The 20,830-nt window shown below is 37.4% G+C and overlaps 1 pseudogene across 1 annotated transcript in view; it reads right to left on the bottom strand.

The window, feature by feature from the left end:
* Window positions 1-220: 220 nt before the first annotated feature.
* LOC116559086 overlaps window positions 221-20,830 on the bottom strand; it is an 80,949-nt pseudogene continuing 60,339 nt past the window's right edge. Inside the window, exon 3 of the transcript XR_004272293.1 lies at window positions 221-2,082. The product of XR_004272293.1 is annotated as an importin subunit alpha-1 pseudogene (transcript). The remainder of the gene's footprint in view (window positions 2,083-20,830) is intronic.

Below are 20,830 nucleotides of genomic sequence, written 5' to 3'. Positions count from 1 at the left end.
TGAAGGTATAAAAGTTGAAGTGGATTTAGTCAGAGTTGTGGTTTACAAAGAAAGAACAAAATTAGGACAAGAATTGTCGAAGGTGTATGCAAGGGCATGATTTTTTTTTTTTTTTTGAAGTAAAGGGTGGACTTTAATGTTTATTTACAGGAGGCTGCAAGATATGAAATTCCACACAAGATATGAAATTCCACATAGAAATAAGAAACGTAGCCAGAGGATAAGCTTCATACAGTATGTACAGTTGGAACTGTTCAAGTATAGTTTCAGTGTAAAAAGTGCTACAATAACAAACCACATTTAGAAGGAGTTCTTCGTAGAGAAACAGGAAGACAAAATACCAAACATAGTACACAACAGATTTATACCTCAGCTACATGATCTAAAAGTTAAAGGTCCCAGGAGTCCCATCCTGAACTTGGAAGGTATAGCCTTCAGAGGTAGTTTCTGGCACAACATTTTGATCTTCTTCCTCTACAGAGAAATACTTCTCAATTAAGTTTAATGAAGCTTTATACACAGACTCATTTTCATGGTTTTGCAGAGCTTCAATTTTGTCTAAGCCTCCACATTCTTCAATCATTATACTAAGTTTCTCAGTTTCACCTAGTTTCTCAACAGCCTGAAAGATATTTGAAATGGCATCCAGGATAACCAGAATAATCTTGGTATCTTTTGCAGTTAAGAGGTTCATCAATGGTTCTATTACGCCACAATGAACAAGGTACACAATCTGTTCAACTGTTCCACCACTGGTATAGTTGGTCACAGCCCATACAGCTTCCTTTTGTGTCTTAAAATCTGCCTTAGAAAGAACACTGACAAGGAATGGGACTAATCCATGATTCACGACTTGCTGTATCTGGTCCTGACGGCCAGCTGTGATGTTTGACATTGTCCATGTAGCTTCCTTCTGAATGTTAGTTTTGGGGTTGGTGAGCAGGCTGGGAAAGACGGCAAGTGCTCCTGCATCGATCACAACCTGAGTCTGTTCATCTGTACCAGTGACAATATTCCCTATGGCTCGTAGTGCAGGAGTCACAATTGGCAATTCAGAAGCTCCTAGAAGCTTCACAAGTTGGGGCACAACTCCTGTTTTCACGACCATGTCAATTCGTTCATTTGGACCATCAGTAAGGTAGGAAATAGCCCAGCAGGTATCTGCTAATACTTCTGGATCATCATGATGCAGGAGCCTAACTAAGGTAGGAAGAATCTGCTCAACAGCATCTAACGAGGGTGCAGGATTCTTGTTGCAGCAAAGATTTGAAAGCGTCCAGGTAAGATTACGTAAGTAACCACATGCCAAAGATGACATATCAGGAACTGCAAGAAGAGCCAAGAGTGGGTCAACTGCACCGTACTTAATAACCAAATCTCGGAACACCGAGCCATCACCTGCAATGTTTCCTAGAGCCCATACAGCTTGTTCACTGATGTGAGCATGGGGAGATGCCAACAGAAAAATGAATGCTGGGATGGCACCTCCATCTACCACAGCCTTGGTTTGTTCTGATGTCCCAGAAGCAATGTTAGTGAGTGCCCAAGCAGATTCAAACTGAATGGGACTACAATCAGTTCTGCCCAAGAAGGACACAAATTTTGGAATCAAACCAGCCCGGATTATGTTGTCTATGGGGGGTTGTTTTTCTCTAGAAAGTAGTTTCCTGGCAGCTTGGGTAGCTTGGAGCTGATTTTCCACGTTGTTGCTATTTATGCCTTTGACAATGTCATCAACAGACCAATTTACAGTGCCCTGGTTGTTGTGGTTTTCCTGCAGCGGAGAAGTAGCATCATCAGGAAATGAGCTTACATTTCTCCTCTTCAGCATCTGATCATCCTTCTTAGCTTTCCTCAGCTCCACATTGACTTCTATTCTGTGACGCCTCATTTCTGTACTGTCTTTTCCCTTGTTCTTGAATCTGTTAAGATGGGCAGCTGGTGTATGTGCATTCTTGTTGGTGGACGTGGTTATGAGACAAAGGGAGAAAGCTGCGAAGTGGGCCTGGGCTTCCACAGGAGGCTTAAGCGGGGATCCGCGGCTGTGGGAAGTCTGTGCTAGAAGCGACCACCTGGGCTCAGCTCAAAGACCGTCAAGGGCATGATTCTTATCACTCACGGAGTAAAGTTGGGAGAGGAGTGAGGCCTGGTGACAAAGTTGTATGATCAATCGAGTGGAGATCCTGCTGAGGAAAAGTGATAAAAGTTGGATACCAAACAGAATTACCTGGAAAGAGAGGAGGTGGTGGTCAGAGAGTAGGAGATATGAAATGGAATTTGGAAGGATTAAAGTTATTGCCAATAGTGAACTACTCTTGTATTTCTGGAATATCTTTCTTACTCATAGTGTATTAGTCATTGTATGGATTGCTAGATTTCTATTTTATTTAGATACTTTGCATTTTATATTTAAAAGTGAGATTATTCTTATTTGATTTTTATGTTATGGCATTAGAAATATATTGCTCTTGTCAAGTGAATTGGGAAGTTTTTGATAATTTCAAGAACAGATAAAGCTTAGCTGTTGACTTAACTGTCTTGTGCCCTTTTCCATAGCAGATTTAAATCACTTTTTCAATTTTTCTCAATAGTTATTAGTCTACTTAAGTTTTCCATGCCTCTCAAAAGTTATTTTGATATTATAACAAATCATTTCTTTCTTGTGGGTTTCAAAACCTATTGCCACAGAGTTGTATGAAATATTCTCTTATAATTCTTTTTATATCCTGAATCTGTAATTTTATCCCCAATCTTGTCTATTTGTGCTATAATCAGGTACACAATGGTATTGTCTGTTTTACTTTTTTCCAAAAATAACCTTTTATATTTATTTTATATATCGACCAATTTTATTTTATTCTTCATTAATAAAATATCTTAAATTTATTAATTCCTTTCTTCTGTGTGGTTTTTTCCTTTATTTTAATCATCTAGTTTAAGTGTATTAAATAAGTAAACTGACTGGACGTAGTGGCTCATGCCTGTAATCCTAGCACTTTGGGAGGCCAAGATGGGAGGATTTCTTGAGCCTAGGAGGAGTCTGAGGCCAGCAACATGGCAAGACATTGCCTCTCCAAAAAAACAAAACAAAAAGTGTGAACAAAGTTTCTTCATTTTATGTCTATTTTTAAATTATAAGACAGTTACAACTGCGCGTTTAATTTTTGCTTAGTGTCAAAGAATTTGAATCAATTCCTTTTCATTGCTCTTCAGATAGTTTGTGAATTAGATTGTCCCTTTAAGCATTCTCTAGATGTTTGTGAATAAATTTTCAACTATTTCATATTTTTGGCATCAACTTTTCATTATTTGTATTATTATATTATTATCAGGAAGTATGGCTTATACATTTAGCCTGAGTTTTCTTTTGTGGCCAAGTATAGAACTCACTTTTGTAAATGTGCCATCAATATATGAAATAAATATGTATTCGCTATTCAAGGGATGTAAATTTTTGTTCTATCTGAAAATCAAGTATTATTTAATTTGCCTTTGATTTATTTGTTTACTATATATCAAATTCTGTAATAAATGTATTAAAATCACTTCTTATAATTGTATTTTAATTGAATTCTTTTGTTTCTATTTTTATATGCCTTACACTTTAACTTATATTTTGTGATGTATACAGGTTTATCCCTATTTTATCTTTTTTAAAAGTTGTACCTTTGTTTACATAATGTTCTTATTCATTCTATTTAATATTCTTATCTTTAAATTCTACTTGTGTGACATTTTTCTTGCAACTTCTATTTTCTTTTTCTCGATATTTGCCTTGTATTTTTTGTCTTTGGCTTTATTGCCAACCATTCTTTATTATTTTTAAAAGTATGTTTCTTATAAATAGAATATAGCTTTATTTTTGTATTTTAGCTTAACCTGTCAGCCTCTTTTCCTGGTTTGTTGTTGTTTGTTTGTTTGTTTTTGAGACAGGATCTCGCTCTGTCACCCAGGCTGGGGTGCAGTGGCATGATCGCTGCTCACTGTAACCTTGACTTCCTGGCCTCAGGTGATCCTCCCACCTCAGCCTTCTAGGTAGCTGGGACTACAGGCACACGCTCCTGTACCTGGCTAATTTTTTGTAGTTTTTGTAGAGATGGGGTTTTACCATGTTGTGCAGGCTGGTCTCAAACTCCTGTGGTCTCCATTTTTTAAACGGGAGAATTTAGTTCTTCTCCATTGATTGTAAAGACTTATATACATGCCTTGTCCTCATACATCTTCCCTTCTCTGGATGCTGGGCACTGTCAGATGATTGTTCTACTTTGTGGGCTCCCTGAGGATCAGGTCTGGTTGTAGGTATGCCATGCTACACCAGTAGAGAGGAGGCTGCTGGAGTGTCTTTTTTCCCAGGTCTAATATTCCAGCCTCAGGGATGAGGACTCACTCCATTCCTTTAGCTTCTCTCTAGATTTCTTTAGGCCAACCCTCCAGGGAGAAATGCCAGCCCGTTTTCTCTGCTTAATTTTCTTCAGAGCCCAAGGTCTTATTTACACCTGGGTCACCATGAGCTCCAGTAGCAGTTTGGCTCAAGAGCTGTGTACAGACTGAAGTTAGGAGTGGAGTAGTTGTGAGGTGAGTTGAGGCTGTCATTTTCTGAATATCTTCTAAGACCTGCCATTGATGTTTATAATGGCAAATTTGTGTTCAGTTTTGACATATCTGGTTTACCACATAATAGGGTTGTATTTTGAGAAAACTCTCAGTTGTCTTCTATTCTCTATATATTTTGGCTCATACTTCCACAAAGCGCATAACCGTAAATAGCCCAGTAGGGATACTGAACATTAATAAAATCAGAAAGAGCAAGTGGTTTATTTTTATGGTCAAACTGCTTGGTATTAGTTTTTAGAAAACACTCTTCAAGTACTTTATGCCCTCCTACTCTTTAAACCAGTCAGAGGCTAAGGAGCAGTGTCAGAATGTCCTACTTTGGCTTGGGAATTTCTTCTCTCTTTTTCTATATTTTCTAGGAGTCCCTAGTACTTCTGCCATAAGCCTGTCCGTTCTGAGACTATGACAGTGGTTCTTAACTGTGATTGTGTGTCAAGATCACTTACAGATTTTTTAAAGATACATATATCAGGGTTATGTTGGCTCTAACTTAGTATCTATAGAGCTCAAACTTTATTATTTTTTTTGGTAAAGACTCTTAGGTGACTGATATGTTCCCAGGGAATTACCTTCTCATCACTGCTGTGCTCTTTTTCTTTCTTATTCCCCCTTTTCTTAAATACACCAAATCGCTGACTTTCATTACTAGCACTTTTCAAAGGCTTAAAGAGTTTTCCAAATAGGCAGGACCTCCCTAATCTCAGAACATGCATTGACTCTCCACCTACTGCACTTAGCATTATGAATTTGCTCTCTAGGGTGTGGTCTCAATTGTGGAGACAGATTGACCTTCATTCCCTTGTATGTACATTGCTGGAAGTGGGAGCAAGCATGGAAGCTGAAAGTTTTGAGCAGTAAATGTCCCTTTAATTCTATGTCAGATAGCTTCTATTTGTGCCTCTAGATCCATTCTCTACTCTTCTTGCCGTCTGTTCCAGGAAGCTGAGACCTGTGTGAACTATAGCAATCAATTCCCTTGCTTGATGAGGTTGGGCCAACTGAGAGCCCTGGCAAGAAAGCAAGGTTGGTATATTCAGTTCCCATTTTCCCTCTTTTTGAGGACCTTGAGTTGGCTGTGACCTCAGCTGAAGGTCTCTAGTCCTTTCAACACGGCTTTCTCTGTGTGGTATTTGTCTTCTGGGTTCCAGGCTTCTCTTTTTTTCTCTTGCTCCTCTGGCCTAGGAGTAGTAATGGCTATGTGACTCTCTTGCTCTTTGCTGTATCTGACCTATGTTTTTTCAAATAGGTCCATTATAATTAAACCCTTTGCCCTGTCTTGGGTGTGTCATCTGGCTCCCGGTAGGATGCTGACTGACCCTCCCTATTCCGCTTGATAACAATGACCCTGATCTCCCTGCTGCTTGGTAGGAAGTTATAAAAATGACAGGATGGTCCTTAGTCTTTTTAGAAGATACTGTGGTGTGTCGCCCAGACTTTTTCTTTCAAGACTTAAATACTTGTTCCTCCAGCTGCTAAGAGTATTGGTGGCTGAGTTCCCTTCTGGAGATTGTCCTTCACTGAAGAGAACTGCCTCTACCAAGAAAGCCTTTCCTGGGGCATCCTGTATCCGTTGACTAGTCAAATGCAATGTGATGATCAAAGACAAGGCTCCTTATGACAATTTGGGATGACTGTGCAGGGCCACTTCAGTTCTTTTATTGTGACTATCCAGCTTTTCCCTCTGCCCAGTCTTTCTTCCTTCACTCCCCTGTAAGTGTTGATCCTGAGCATTCCAACCAATAAGCTTCCTGCAAGCAAATCTCTGAATCAGAGTCTGAATTCCCCAGGGAGTCCAGCCTTTCATAGTCTTCAATCTACACTCCTCCACCACCCCCCCAGTTGTCTTCCTGAGCTATCTCTACCTGTCCTCATCCCTATCTATGGGAGCAGACCTGGAGGGTCTTCGCTTTGAAGGCAGTTTCCAACACAAATGAAGGAGTGATACAAACATAAGGGAAGACCAATGAGTGTGAGTCTAGGCATGAAAATCTATAGATGACTGTGTGTGGGGAGTCCCTTAGGGTGTCTCAAACTTCAAGATACATAATTAAATTCATGGAAAAAACCAGTGTGGAGAGAGGAAAGAGAACTAGGAACAACAAAGTATAAAGAAAAGTAGAAAGAGATGGTGGCTAAGTGGCCTATTTGAAGATTTGTTTTAAATTACATGTTATTTTGATTTTTAGAGATGAGGTCTTGCTATGTTGCCCAGGCTAGAATGCAGTGGCTATTCACAGGCACGACAATAGCATACTATAGCCTCCAATGGGCCTCAAGTGATCTTCCCACATTAGCCTCCCAAGTAGCTGGGATTACAGGCAGGTACCATCATGCCCAACTTTGAGGGATTGCTTTTGAAGGATAGACTGTCCCAAGATGGATTCAAGATGTTTGACTAAATAAAGCTGTGTATGCTGTCCCATCACCTGCTAAGGTGTGGCTAACCCAGATTTGTAGGTCTGCCCTCTGTAGTAAATGAGACATAGGAATGGCAAGGGTAAATTTCATTTTCATATTGGAAATTTGGTCTCTTTCTAAAGGGTGAATTCCGAAAAACAAAGCTCTTTTTCCTTAAAGAGCTTATGGAAACTTCTTTGAGGAAATCATACATTTTGCCATTTTAAAGTATTGAGCAGAAAAAAGAGTACACATTTTTCATTTTAAAAGGGCCCAGAACAGAGCCAAAAAGGAGCTTGTGATCCAACCCTACACTGGTTTGGCTGGATTTTCAAGTTTATGAGCAAACCACCAATTTGTCACCAAAAGCAGATGGGTAGCATTGGACTCTTCTAGCCTGCTGGCTATTTCTGGGAAGGCAGACAGAGTCCCTATTCACCGCCTGCTTGGGAAAGCTTTGAAATCCTCCCCCACAGATAAAATCATCCTTGAGATCCTTCTGATGAGCTTGCCTCCCACCCAGGAGAATAAATTTTGGCCTAAAGGTGATTTAAGCCACAGTGTGGGCTTGATTAAGAAAAACGTCTATTACCAGTCAGATTTAATAAAAGGCAGTATGTTTTGATTAATAACTTGCAAAACATAAAGCGTTGTTGAAAGCTAGAAGGGAAAGGTTAGGACCACTTCCCAAAGGTGCTTGGAAAGAACATTGAATATATTTCCCCTATTCAATTCAATTGCCGTTTATACTGAATCTGATTTCTGGACCTTACAAACTCTATATACCATGAAACATACTCGACTTGCTTGATAGTAATTTAGGAGGGTTTGAGATTATTTGATAATCCAGTACCCTCAAGTATAGATAATGGGTTGATAAGGCTTTATCTTAAAGCTTTCTATGCCCTCATTGTCATTTACTTGATTTAATTTTTATAGTCATGCATTTTTACTATATTGCTTTCTGTTTCAAAATATTAATCTTTTCTCAAACATTTTCATTATTGACAAATAATATTTGTTTACATTGATAATTAAATAATGATCTATTTAATGTTTGCTTTCTATACCAGACTATAAATGCCAATGATTGATTTATCTTATTTCATAACATAGTGCCAGCATATAATATGCATTACAAAAATAGGTTTTGAATAATGGAATATGTTATATAATGCACTATAATTTACAAAATGTTTTCACATATTCTTATTTTGAGTTTTATGAAGTACTGTTTTGTATAGTATTGTTTTCAGAAAGAGGTCCCGATTCAGACTTCAAGTAAGAGTTTCCTAGCTCTCATGCAAGAAATAATTGGGGTGAGTCCATGGAGTAAAGTGAAAGCGAGTTTATTAAGAAAGTCAAGGAATAAAGAATGGCTATTCCATGGCAGAACAGTAGCATGGACTGCTCAACTAAGGAGACATATAGTTATTTCTTGATTATATGCTCAACAAGGGGTAGATTATTCATGAGTTTTATTGGAAAAGGGTGAGCAATTCCTGGAACTGAAGGTTCCTCCCCCTTTTAGACCATATAGGGTAATTTCCTGACATGACCTTGGCACTTGTAAACTGTCATGGTACAGGTTGGAGTATCTTTTAGCATGCTAATTCATTTTAATTAGCGTATAATGAGCAGTGAGGATGACCAGAGGCCACTGTTGTCGCTATCTTGCTTTTGATGGGTTTTGGCTGGCTTCTTCAACACATGCTGTTTTATCAGCTAGGTCTTTGTGACCTGTATCTGGTGCCAACCTCCTGTCTCATCCTGTGACTTAGAATGCCTTAACCTCCTGGGAATACAGCCCAGTAGGTCTCAGCCTTATTTTACCCAGTTCCTGTTCAAGATGGAGTTGCTCTGGTTCCAGTGCCTCTGACAATTTGGGTCGATATTGCCATATCAATTTCACCAGCAAGGACACTGAAACTTAGATTAAGTGGTATACTTCTGGTCACAGGACTACGAAGCAGTAAAGCAGTGTTTCTCAAAGTGTGGTTCCTGAACTAGTAGCGTTAGCATCACCTGGGAACTGGGTAAGTTATGGCAGTTATGTTTTATAGGAATTAGTCTTTTTTGTCTAGGATGTGAGATTTAAGTGTGTAGAGTTGCTCGTGTTTAGTAGTATTCTCTTATAATTTTTTTAATGTTTACAGGGACTCTAGGGATGAGACACAGGAAGAACAAGGATAAATTCCATTTTCATTCCTCAATTTGGCAATTTGTATCTTCTCTCTTTTTTCTTTTTTAGTCTTTCTAGATGTTTGTCACTTCTGTTGATCTTTTCAAAGAACTAGATACTTGTTTCATTAGTTTTCTCTGTTGTTTTTCTGTTTTCAATTACATTGATTTCTGCTCTTGCTTTTATTATTTCCTTTCTTCTGCTTGCTTTGGGTTTATTTTGGTCTTTTCTCCTAGGTTCCTGGAGTGGAAATTAAGATCACTGATTTGAGACTTTTCCTTTTTTTTTTTTTTTGACATGATTTTGCTTTGTTGCTTAGGCTGGAGTGTAGTAAAGCAATCCTAGCTCACTGTAGCCTTGACTTCCTAGGCTCAAGTGATCGTCTTGCCTCAGCCTCCAGAGTGGCTCATGCCTCTAATCCCAGTACTCCTGGCCTCAAGTGATCCTCCTGGCTCTGCCATGCAAAGTTCTGGGATTAGAGGCATGAGCCACCATGCCTAGTCTTTCCACTTTTTTTTAATGTAGGCATTTAGTGCTAGAAATTTCCTTCCAGCATTGTTTTAGTTGTGTCCTATAGATTTTGATGTAATATTTTAATTTTATTTTGATTAATTATATATTAAAAAATTCTTTGAGACTTTCTTTTTGTTTGGTTTTAGTTTTTTTTTAACTGACAAATAATAATTGTATATATTCATGGGTACATAGTGCTGCTTTGATACAATTGATGTACAATGATCTGATCAGGGTAGTTAGCATATACATCACTTCAAACATTTATCATTTCTTTGTGTTGGGAATGTCCCATAACCTCCTTCTGGCTATTTGAAACTATATATTATATTATTGTTAATTATAGTCATCCTACAGTAATAGAGAATGCTAGAGCTCATTCATTCTATCTAGTTATAATTTTGCATCCTTTAACAAATGTGTCCCTATCCCTCCCTTCCCTCTCTACTGTTACTATCTTCTGTTCTACTTTTTACATCCATGAGATTCACTTTTTTTTTTTAGTTTCCACATATGAGTGAGAACATAATGTTTAACTTTTTGTTCCTGGCTTATCTCACTTAACATGATGTCCATCAGTTCCATTCATGCTGCTGCAAATGACAGGATTTCATTTATGTTTATGGCTGAATAGTATTCCATGGTGTATATATACCACATTTTCTATATCCATTCATTTGTTGTTAGACACTTAGGTTGATTCCATATCTTGGCTCTCATGAATAGTGCTGCAGTAAACATGGGGGTGCAGATGTCCCTTTGATGTAATGATCTCCTTTCCTTTGGATAAATTCCTAGTATTGAGCTTGCTGGATCTTTTGGTACTTCTTTTTGTAGTTTTTGAGGGACCTCCCTACTGTTCTCCATAGTGGCTATACTAGTTTGCATTCTCACCAACAGTGTATGAGTTCCCTTTTCTCTGTATCTTCCTCAGCTTTTGTTAATTTTTGTCTTTTTGATGTTAGCTATTCTAACTGGGATGAGATGATACTTTATTGTTGTTTTGATTAGCATTTCCCTGATGATTAGTGATGTTGAGCATTTTCCATTTCTGTGCCTTCTTTCGAGAAATGTCTATTCAGATAATCTGCCCATTTTAAATCAGATTGTCCTTATTACTTTTTTTTGCTATTGAGATGCTTCAGTTTCTTGTGTATTCTGGATATGATTCCCTGGTTGGATAATCAGATTGCAAATATTTACTCCTATTCTATAGGTTGTCTTTTTACCTGTTGATTGTTTTCTTTGCTCTGCAGAAGCTTTTAGTTTTATATAATTCCATTTGTTTGTTCTTGCTTTTGTTGCCTGTGATTTTGAGCTCTTATTCACAAATCTTTACCCAGACTGATGTCCTGAAGCATTTTCTTTATGCTTTCTTCTAGTAGTTTTATTGTTTCAGGTTTTACATTTAGGTCTTTGATCCATTTTGAGTTGATTTCTGTATGGGATGAGAGGTGACAGTCTGGTTGCATTCTTCTGTGTATGGATATTCAGTTTTCCCAGAACCCTTTCCTCATTGAGTGTCCTTAGCATCTTTGTCAAGCATAAGTTGGCTATCAATATGTGGATTAATTTCTTAGTTCTCTATTTTGTTCATTGGTCTATATGTCTGTTTCGATGCCAGTATTGTGCTGTTTTGGTTACTACAGCTTCGTAATGTATTTTGATGTCTCGTAATGTGATACCTCCTTGTAGTTCCATAAAAATTTTAGAATTTTTTTCCGATTTTTCTGAAGAATATCATTGATATTTTGATAGGGTTTAACTTGAATCTATAGATTGCTTTGGGTAGCATTGTTGTCTTAATAATATTAATTCTCTAATTCATGAGCGTGTTATGTCTTCCTGTTTGTTTTTATCCTCTTAAATTGGCGTTTTATGGTTTTCCTTGTAGAGGTCTTTTACCTCATTGGTTAAATTTATTCCTAGGTAATATTTTGTAGTTATTGTAAATGAGATTGCCTTCTTGATTTCTTTTTCAGCTTGTTCATTGTTCATGTATAGAAATGTTACTTATTTTGCATATTAATTTTTTATTCTGGAGCTTCATTGAGTTTATCAGTTTTAAGAGTTTTTTTGGTAAAGTCTTCAGGTTTTTCCATACCTAAGATCATGTTGTCTGCAAACAGGAGCAATTTGACTTCCTCCCTTTCAATTTGGATGGGCTTTCTTTCTTTTGTCTAATGGTTTTGGTTAGAACTTCCAGTTTTATGTTGAATAAGAGGCAGTTTTATGTTCAATAAGGGACAGTAAGCCTTCCTGTCTTGTTCTAGTTCTTAGAGGAAAATCTTTCAGCTTTCCCATGTTCAGTAAGATGTTTAGCTGCGAGTTTGTCGTATATGGTCTTTATTGTATTGAGTTACTTTCATTCTATGACTAATTTACCAAGAGGTTTTTTTTTTTTTTAAATCATAAAGCAATGTTGAATTTTATCAAAGGCTCTTCCTGCATCTATTAAGATGATCATGTCATTTTTGTCCTTCATTTTATGAATGTGACTTGTGATGTTTATTGATTTACATATGTTGAACCACCTTTGCATTTCTGGGAAAATTCCCACTTGATCATGATGTATTATCTTTATGAACTGTTGAAATTGGTCTGCTAGTATTTTGTTGAGGATTTTTGCATCTGTAGACATCAGGTATATTGGCCTATAGTTTTCTTTTTTGGCTGTGTCTTTTTCTGGTTTTAGTATCAGGATTGTGTAGGTCTCATAGAATAAATTAGGAAAAATTCTCTCTGCTTTAATTTGCTATGGAAAAATTTGAGAATAATTGGTATTAATTCTCCCTTAAAGATCTGATAGAATTTAGTGGTGAAGCAATTTGATCCTGGACTTTTCTTTGTTGGAAGACTTTTTATTACTGATTCAGTGTCATTATCTTGTTATGGGTTTGTTCAGGTTTTCTATTTCTTCTTGGTTCAATCTTGGTGGGTTATATGTGCCCAGGAATTTATTCATTTCTTTCAGGTTTTCAAATTTATTGGAATACGGTTATTCATAAATGTCTCTAATGATTTTTTGTATTCATGTGATTTCTGTTGTAATTTCTTCTTTTTCTGTTTCTGATTTTATTTATTTGGGTCTTCTTTCTTTTGTCTTAGTATAGCTAATGATTTGCAATTTTGTTTATGTTTTCAAAAAACCAACTTTTTGTATTCAAAAAAGCCTTGGTTATTATATTTCTGCTCTGATCTTTATTATTTCTTTCCTTCTCCCAATTTTGGGTTTGGTTGTTCTTTTGTAGTTCCTTGAGGTGTCTTATTAGGTTGTTTATTTGAAATCTTCAGTTTTTTGACATAGGCGTTTGTTGTTATAAAATTTCCTCTTAATACTGCTTCTGATGTGTCCCGTCAGTTTGGTTTGTTGTGCTTTTATTTTCATTTGTCTCAAGAAATTTTAAAATTTTATTCTAATTTTTTTCCTTCACCCACTGGTTATTTAGGAGCACGTTATTTAATTTCCATGTATTTGTATAGTTTTAAATGTTCCTCTTATTTCTAGTTTTATTGCATTGTGATCAGATAAGATACTCGATATGATTTCAGTTTTCAAAAATGTTTTAAGACTTGTTTTGTGGCGAACATATGGTCAGTCCTGGAGAATGTTTTATATGCTGATGAAAAGAATTTGTATTCTGAAGATATTTGTTGAAATGTTTTCTAAATATCTGTTAGGTTCATTTAGTCTATGGTGCAGTTTAAATCCAATGTTTCTTTATTAATTTTCTGTGTAGATGGTTTGTCAAATGCTGAGAGTGGAGTGTTTAAGTCCCCCATTATTATCGTATTGAGGTTTATCTTTTTCTTTAAATCTAATGATATTTGCTGTATATATCTGGGTACTCCAGTGTTGGGTGTATATATTCACAATTGTTATTTCTCTTGATGAGTTGATTTCTTTATTTTTATGTGATGTCTTTTTTTGGTCTCTTTTTACAGCTTTTAATTTGAAGAATGTTTTGTCTGATATAAGAATACCTTTTTCTACTCTCTGTGGTTTCCATTCACATGGAATATCTCTTTCTGTCCCTTCACTTTTCACCTATTTGTGTCTTTATGTGTGAGGTGAGTCTCTTGTAGGTAAAATATGGTTGGGTATTGTTTTTAATCCACTCAGTCAGTTTATATATTTTAAATGAGGAATTTAATCCATTTATATTCACGGTCATTATTGAGAGGTGAGGTCAGTTTTATTACTTTCTGGCTGCCTTTTATGTTCTTCATTCCTTACTCTCTCTTATTATTTATTTTTTGCACTTGTGTACTTATCTGTAGTAATAAGGTTTAGTTTCATTGCCTTTCTCCTTTGGAATAGATTCTATCAGTGAGTTTTATGATTTTGCATGTTTTCACCATGGTAGTTTTTACCTTTTCACTTTCAGATATAAGAATTCCTTGAGCATTTTTTTTTAAAGGTCAGTCTGGTGGTGATTAATTCCCTTAGTTCTTGCTTATCTATGAAAGATTGTATTTTACCTTTATTTTTAAAAAATTGCTTTGCTGGGTGTAATATTCCTGGTTGACTGTTTCTTTTCTTTTTTTTTTTTTTCCTTCAGGACTTTGAACATAACATCCCATTCTCTCCTGGCCTGTAATGTTTATGCTGAAATATTTATTGTTAGTCTAATGAGGATTGCCTTGTATGTGACTTGATGCTTTTCTCTTCTTGCTTTTAGAATTTTTTTTTTGTCTTTTACTTTTGACAGCTTGACTAATGTACCCCAGAGAGGAACAATTTGGATTAAATCTATCAGGGGGTTCTTTCAGCTCCCCAGACATAGATGTCCATCTCTCTCCCAAGACTTGGGAAATTTTCTGCTATTATTTTAATAATTAAATTTTCCTCACCTTTCTCTTCTTTTCTCTTTCTGGAACACTCATAATACAAATAGTTGTTTGCTTAATGGTATATCATAAATCTTGTTGCCTTTCTTCCTTCCTTTCTTCTTATCTTTTCTTTCTCTGCTCATATTATTTCACAAGACCCATCTTCAAGTTCAGAAATTCTTTCTTCTGCTTGGTTACTGTGTCTTTGAAGCTCTAGATTGTATTTTATTGAATTCCTCATCTCTAGAATTTCTATTTGGTTCTTTTTAATGATAACTGTCTCTGTTAAATTTCTTATTCAAATAATAGTGTATTTTCCTGATTTTGTTGAATTATTTATCTCTATTCCCTTGTATCTCACTGAATTTCCTTAAGATTATTCTTTCAAATTTTTTGGGATTTTATATATTTCCTTATGATTGGGATCTGTTACTGGAGAATTACTGTTTTCTTTTGGAAGTGACATGTTTTCTTGCTTTTCCATGGTTGATGCATTCATATGTGGATTTCTATGCATTTGGTGGAAAAGTTGCCTCTTCCAACCTTATGGTGTAAGTTTCATAGGGAAAGTCTTCCTATGAATGAGGCTTGGATTGTCAGTTTGGCGGGTATGTGTTGGCCTTGGTTTTAGGTGGATACAGTAGTGTAGCATCTGTGTAGTTTCTTCAGCTGTAGTCAACACTAGTGGCATTTTGGAGTTTCTTAGTGGCCTAGGCTGGAAGAGTATATGTGGTGATGGTGGTTCAGCTTTGCCAGGAGGCTTGCTGAGCTGTTTCTCAGATTGGGGCCACATATGTGCACATGGTGGGGTGGCCTGCTTGGTGTCTGGCTCATTGCAGTTGGGGCCATAAGCATGTCACTCTGGCTGTGAGCAGCTGGCTTGAAGATGCCTGCTCAGGGGGAGTCTGCAGGGCTGTTCCTCAAGCCTGTTATACAGTTGCATGGCTGCTCAGCTGGCCTATGGATGTGTCTACTGGGTTTGAGCCATTGGCCTGTTTCTTAGGCCCAGGACATGGCTGCATGGCTGCTCAGTTGGCCTGGAAACATGTTTTCCAGGGGTGGCTTGCAAGACTATTTCTCAGGCCCAGGACAAGGTCACATGGCTTCTTCGCTGGTCTGGGTGTTTCTGCTGGGGAGGCCCATGGGTGGCCCTGGGAGGCAGGTACAGGACTGCTCAGCTGACCTGAGGTGTATCTGTCAGGGTGGCCCATGGGCTGTTTTTCAAGTCCAAGATGGGGGGTCTTGGCTGCTTGGTTGGCCTGGGGGCATGTCTGCTAGGGATGGCCTGGAGGATTGTTTCTCAGGCCCTTATTGGGGTTGAAGGACCATTGGGAAAGCTAGGGATGTGTCTGTATTGGGGTGCTGTGGGGCTGTTTCTTAGGTCCTCAGCATGGGTATGCAGCTACTCCACTGGCCCAGGGGCATATCACCTGGTTAGAAGCTCCAGGGCCTCTCCTGCTTGTGAGTTGGGCTCACTCACAAATGGGTTGGCTGCAGTTGGGCTGGCTCACAAATGGGTTTTCTGTGCAGTGATGAGAAACTGTTCCTCTGCGGGGAAGTGCATGTGGTGGGGGCTGATTTTCCTGCTGTTCAGAACCAGACTCATAGCCAAAACCTTGGCCCAAGTTCTGCATAGCTAAGGATGCTGTATTGAGCCACTTGTGTGGGCTTGGCACAATGAAGATAAATCCTTAGAGCTGGAGAGGTGCAATGACTACTGGTTCCCCAGAGCAGGGGACACTCCAGAGATGGCTCTTTTCCCAAGGTGATGCTGTACTACACAACAGCTTAGCTCACAGGAGGTGGGTGATGGAAATGTACACCTTGTGCTCCTAATCCGGGACAATGCAGCCATGTGAATTCCTGGTAGCTCTCCAAGCTGGGCTCAATGAGTGTAAGGACTGTTGGTTCTTCCATTGTAAAGACTGTAGGTATGAATTTTGGTAGTAGTGGAGGCTGGTGGGAATTTTCTGATTACTTTTTCTCTGCAACTGGAAATCCCTCCTGACTCCAGGCAGATCTGATCCAAGCAGGGGAGTTGGGGCTGTAGAGGTCAGGTGCCTCCACCCTTCTGCCTGGATTTCCAGTTGCCACAGGTACGTCACCACTCCCCTGCTGTACTCCAGTGCTCTCCCTTCAACACTCCGGTGAAATCTGAACTGTTTATTCATTGCTTTTGTTCTTTCTTGCTGACACCTCCTTTTGCCTCATGGATTATTTAGAAGTATGTTGTTTACTTTCCAAGTTTTAGGAGATTTTCTTCTTTATTTGTCAATTTCTAGCTTGATTTCACTGTGGCCAGAGGACACACTGTATAGTTTCAAATCTTTTAAATTTGTTGTTTTTTTTAATAACCCAGAATATGGTACCCTTAAAAATGTGAATTTTTCTGATGTTAGATGGATTGTCTTATAAATGTCAAATTCTGTTTGTTGATGGTGCATTCGTGTGCTTGGGCTGCCATAGCAAAATACCACAGACTTGATGGCTTAAACAGCAGATATTTATTTTCTCACAGTTCTGGATGCTGGAAATCCAAGTGAAGGTGCTGGCATGTTTGGTGTCTCTTGAGGCCTCTTTTTGGCTTGCAGGTGGCTGCCTCACACAGGAAAAATTCTCTCCAAATGTGTTTTTTCTCTACTCTCACACCACAGCATTCATCAACGTAAAAGACTTCTGTAACCAAATGTGTGTGGGCTTTCCCCACACACCATGCAGCAGACACAAATTCAGTTCTGACACTATCTACTCAGAAATAGTGTCAGATTCCACAGGTTGGGGACTCAGTCTCCCAGATTGCCACCCATACCCCTAGATACCAGTTGCAAGTCTGGGGCTCCAGAAGTTCTGGCCAACTGGCTTCAAGTTGGGGTTCTCATGATCCATTCTTTGAGTTCAATTAATTTGCCAAAGTGGCTCATAACTCAGGGAAACACTAATGTTTACTAGTTTATTGCAAGGTATATCACAAAGGACACAGATGAAGATATGCATAGGGTGACCTATGGTGGAAAGGGCATGGAGCTGCCATGTCCTTCATGGGTGTGCCAACCTCCAGGAACCTCCACATGTTCAGCTATCCAGAAGTTCTCTGAACCCAGGCCTCTTGGGTTTTAATGGAAGCCTTCTTTCTCTTAGGGTTTGAGGTGGGGCCCTCACAGGGGAGGTTGTTAAGACTCAGTATAAGAAAGGTGGGAGAAGATTGCAGTCCTACATTGGGGCAGGTGAAAGGAAGGCAGGCAAGAAGTTCCATTTCCTGAGGCCTGCCTCTGAAGCCGAACACACCCAACATTACAACAAAAGACAGTAACAAGGGATATGGGAGTTATAAACCAGGACCCATGGATGAAAACCTATATATATGTAAACCTATAAGTATATGTATACATATTTATATGTATACATATATATATAGGTTTTCATCTATGGGTCCTGGTTCATAATATATATAGTTTCTATGTATCATAATCTATATCTATATATATACCGGGTTCATATATATGTAGTTCCTATACATCATAATACCATAGTCTTCACATGGCCTGTTTTGTGTACACACACATCCCTGGTGTGTGTCTCACTCTGTGTATCCTAATCTTCTCTCCTTATAAGGATACTAGTCAGATTGGATTAAGGCCTACCTTAACAGCTAACTTTTGTTAATTACCTCTTTGGAAAACCATATCTGAATTAACCATATCCAAATATAGTCACATTCTAAGGTGCTGGAGGTTAAGCCTTCACAATACAAATTTTTGGGAAACGCAATTACAATTCAGTCCATACTTGATGGTTTTGTTGAATTCTTATATAGCTTTGCTGATTTTCTGTCAATTGTTGAGAAGAGGGTGCTGAAAGTTTCAACTGTAACTTCATGTGAATTGATCTTTTTCTCCTTTCAGTTCCATCAGTTTTTGCATTCCATATTTTGCAGCTTCATTGTTTGTTGCATGCACATTTAAGGTTGCTGCACCCCCTTGGTTCATTGACCCTTTTCTAATATGTAATATCCTTCTCTGTCTATGGTAATTTTCTTCATTTGGAAATCTATCTGATATTAATGTAGTCACTCCTGCTTTGATTAATGTCTGAACGATGTACAGTAATCTGTCTTTATCCATGACTTCAGTTACTCATGAGCAACCATGGCCTGAAAATATTAAGACATTTTGAGAAAGAGAGAGAGACTATATACATACCACTTTTACTACAGTATATTGTTATAATTGTTCTATTGCACTGTTAATATTGTTAATTTCTTATTGTACCTAATTTATAAATTAAACTTCATCATAGGTATGTATGCATAGGAAAAAACATAGTATATTTAGACTTTGGTAATATCCGTAATTTCAGGCCTCCACTGGGAGTCTTGGAATGTAAACCTAATGAATAAGAAGGAAGTACTATATCTTTTTCTACCCTTTTACTTTCAACCTGCCTGTACCACATATTTGTGGTAAATTTTTTGTAGATGGCACGTGGTTGGGTTAAGTGCTTTAATCCACTTTGACAATGACTGTCTTTTATTTTTAACTGGCATATATAGACCAATTTATATTTTATGGAATTATCGATATATCAGGGCTAAAATATGTGTTTTTATTTTTTGTTTGTTTATTTATTATCTTCATAGATTTAAGGGGTACAAGTACAGTTTGTTACATGGATATATTGCATAATGATGAAATCTGGGCTTTTAGTGTAGCCATCACCCAAACATTTTACATTGTATCCATTACATCGTTTTTCATCCTTTAGCCTTCTGCCACCCTCCCACCCCTCCAAGTCTCCAGTGTCTATTATTCCACTCTCCATGCCCATAGGTACGCATTACTTAACTCCCACCTGTGAGTGAGAACATATGGCATTTAACTTTCTGTTTCTGAGTTATTTCACTTCAGATAATGGCTTCCAGTTCCATCATGTATAATGCCAAGACATATAATTGCCAGTATCTTTTTGATATAATGATTTCTTCTCTTTTGAGTAGATATCCAGTAGTAGAATTGTTCTGTTGAATAGTAGTTCTGTTTTTAATTCTTTGAGAAATCTCAATATTGTTTTTTATAGAGGTTGTATCAGTTTACCTTCCCGCCAACAGTGTATAAGCATTCCCTTCTCTCCACATCCTCAACCAACATCTGTTATTTTTTGACTTTTCAATAAGAGCCATTCTGATTGGTGTAAGATGGTATTTCATTGTGGTTTTAATTTGCATTTCTCTGATGATTAGTGATGTTGAGCATATTTTTCATATGCTTGTTGGCCATTTGTATGTCTTCTTTTGAAAAATGTCCGTTCATGTCCTTTGCCTACTCTTTAATGAGCTTATTGGTATTTTTTGTTGTTGAGATGTTTGAGTTCCTTGTAGATTCTGAATATTAGTCCTTTGTCAGATGCATAGTTTGCAAATATTTGCTCTCATTCTGAAGGTTATTTGTTCACTCTGTTGATAATTTCTTATGCTTTGCAGAAATAGGCCATCTCATCTGCCTATTTTTGTTTCTGTTGCATTTGTTTTTAAGATCTTAGTCATAAATTCTTTGCCTAGGCCAATGTCCAGGTTTTCTTCTAGTATTTTCATAGTTTCTGGTCTTGCAGTTATGTTCACATTATTTTTTGCTTTTCTGTAATCTTTTCTCCTTGACCTCCTGTGAAGTACTAGAACATTTTTTTGAATCTCATTTTGATTCATTTATAGAGGTTTTAAGTGTATCATTTTGTATAAATTCTCAAATGGTTGCTCTAGTTATTGCATTATGTATACATTACTTATCAGAGTCTAATAGTGCCATTAGTTTACCATTTCAAGTGAAGTGTAGAGGCTTTATCTCTCTTTACATCCATTTGCCCTCTTCTCTTTATAACTTAATTATATAAAGAATTTTCTTTATATACATTTAGAATCATATAAGATAGTGTTATAATTATTGCTTCAGCAGTCAAATATAATTTAGAAAAGTCAAGAGCAGAAGAGAAGCTGAATGAATTCACTCATATTTTTATGTACCTCATTTCTTCTTCCTTCTTATATTCCAAAATTTTTTATTTTATTGTTTATTTTCTGTTTAAAAACTTTGGTTAGCCTTTCTTTTAGGGTATATCTGTTAGCAGTAGTTTCTCTTGGTTTTCCTTTATCTGAGAATGTCATGACTTCTCCTTCATTCCTGAAGGATATTTTCACTGGGTATTGACAGTTCTTTTCTTTCAACATTTAAAAAATATTGTGCCATTTTTTTCTAGCCTCCATGCTTTCTAGTGAAAAAATCTATTGACCTAGAATTGTCT

The sequence above is a fragment of the Sapajus apella genome, unplaced genomic scaffold (assembly GCF_009761245.1).
Source record: "Sapajus apella isolate SASKATOON/1434 unplaced genomic scaffold, GSC_monkey_1.0 scaffold22, whole genome shotgun sequence".
Taxonomy (NCBI): Eukaryota; Metazoa; Chordata; class Mammalia; order Primates; family Cebidae; genus Sapajus; species Sapajus apella.
Note: the sequence above shows the minus strand (reverse complement) of the source record. Positions and strands in the feature narration are given on the sequence as shown.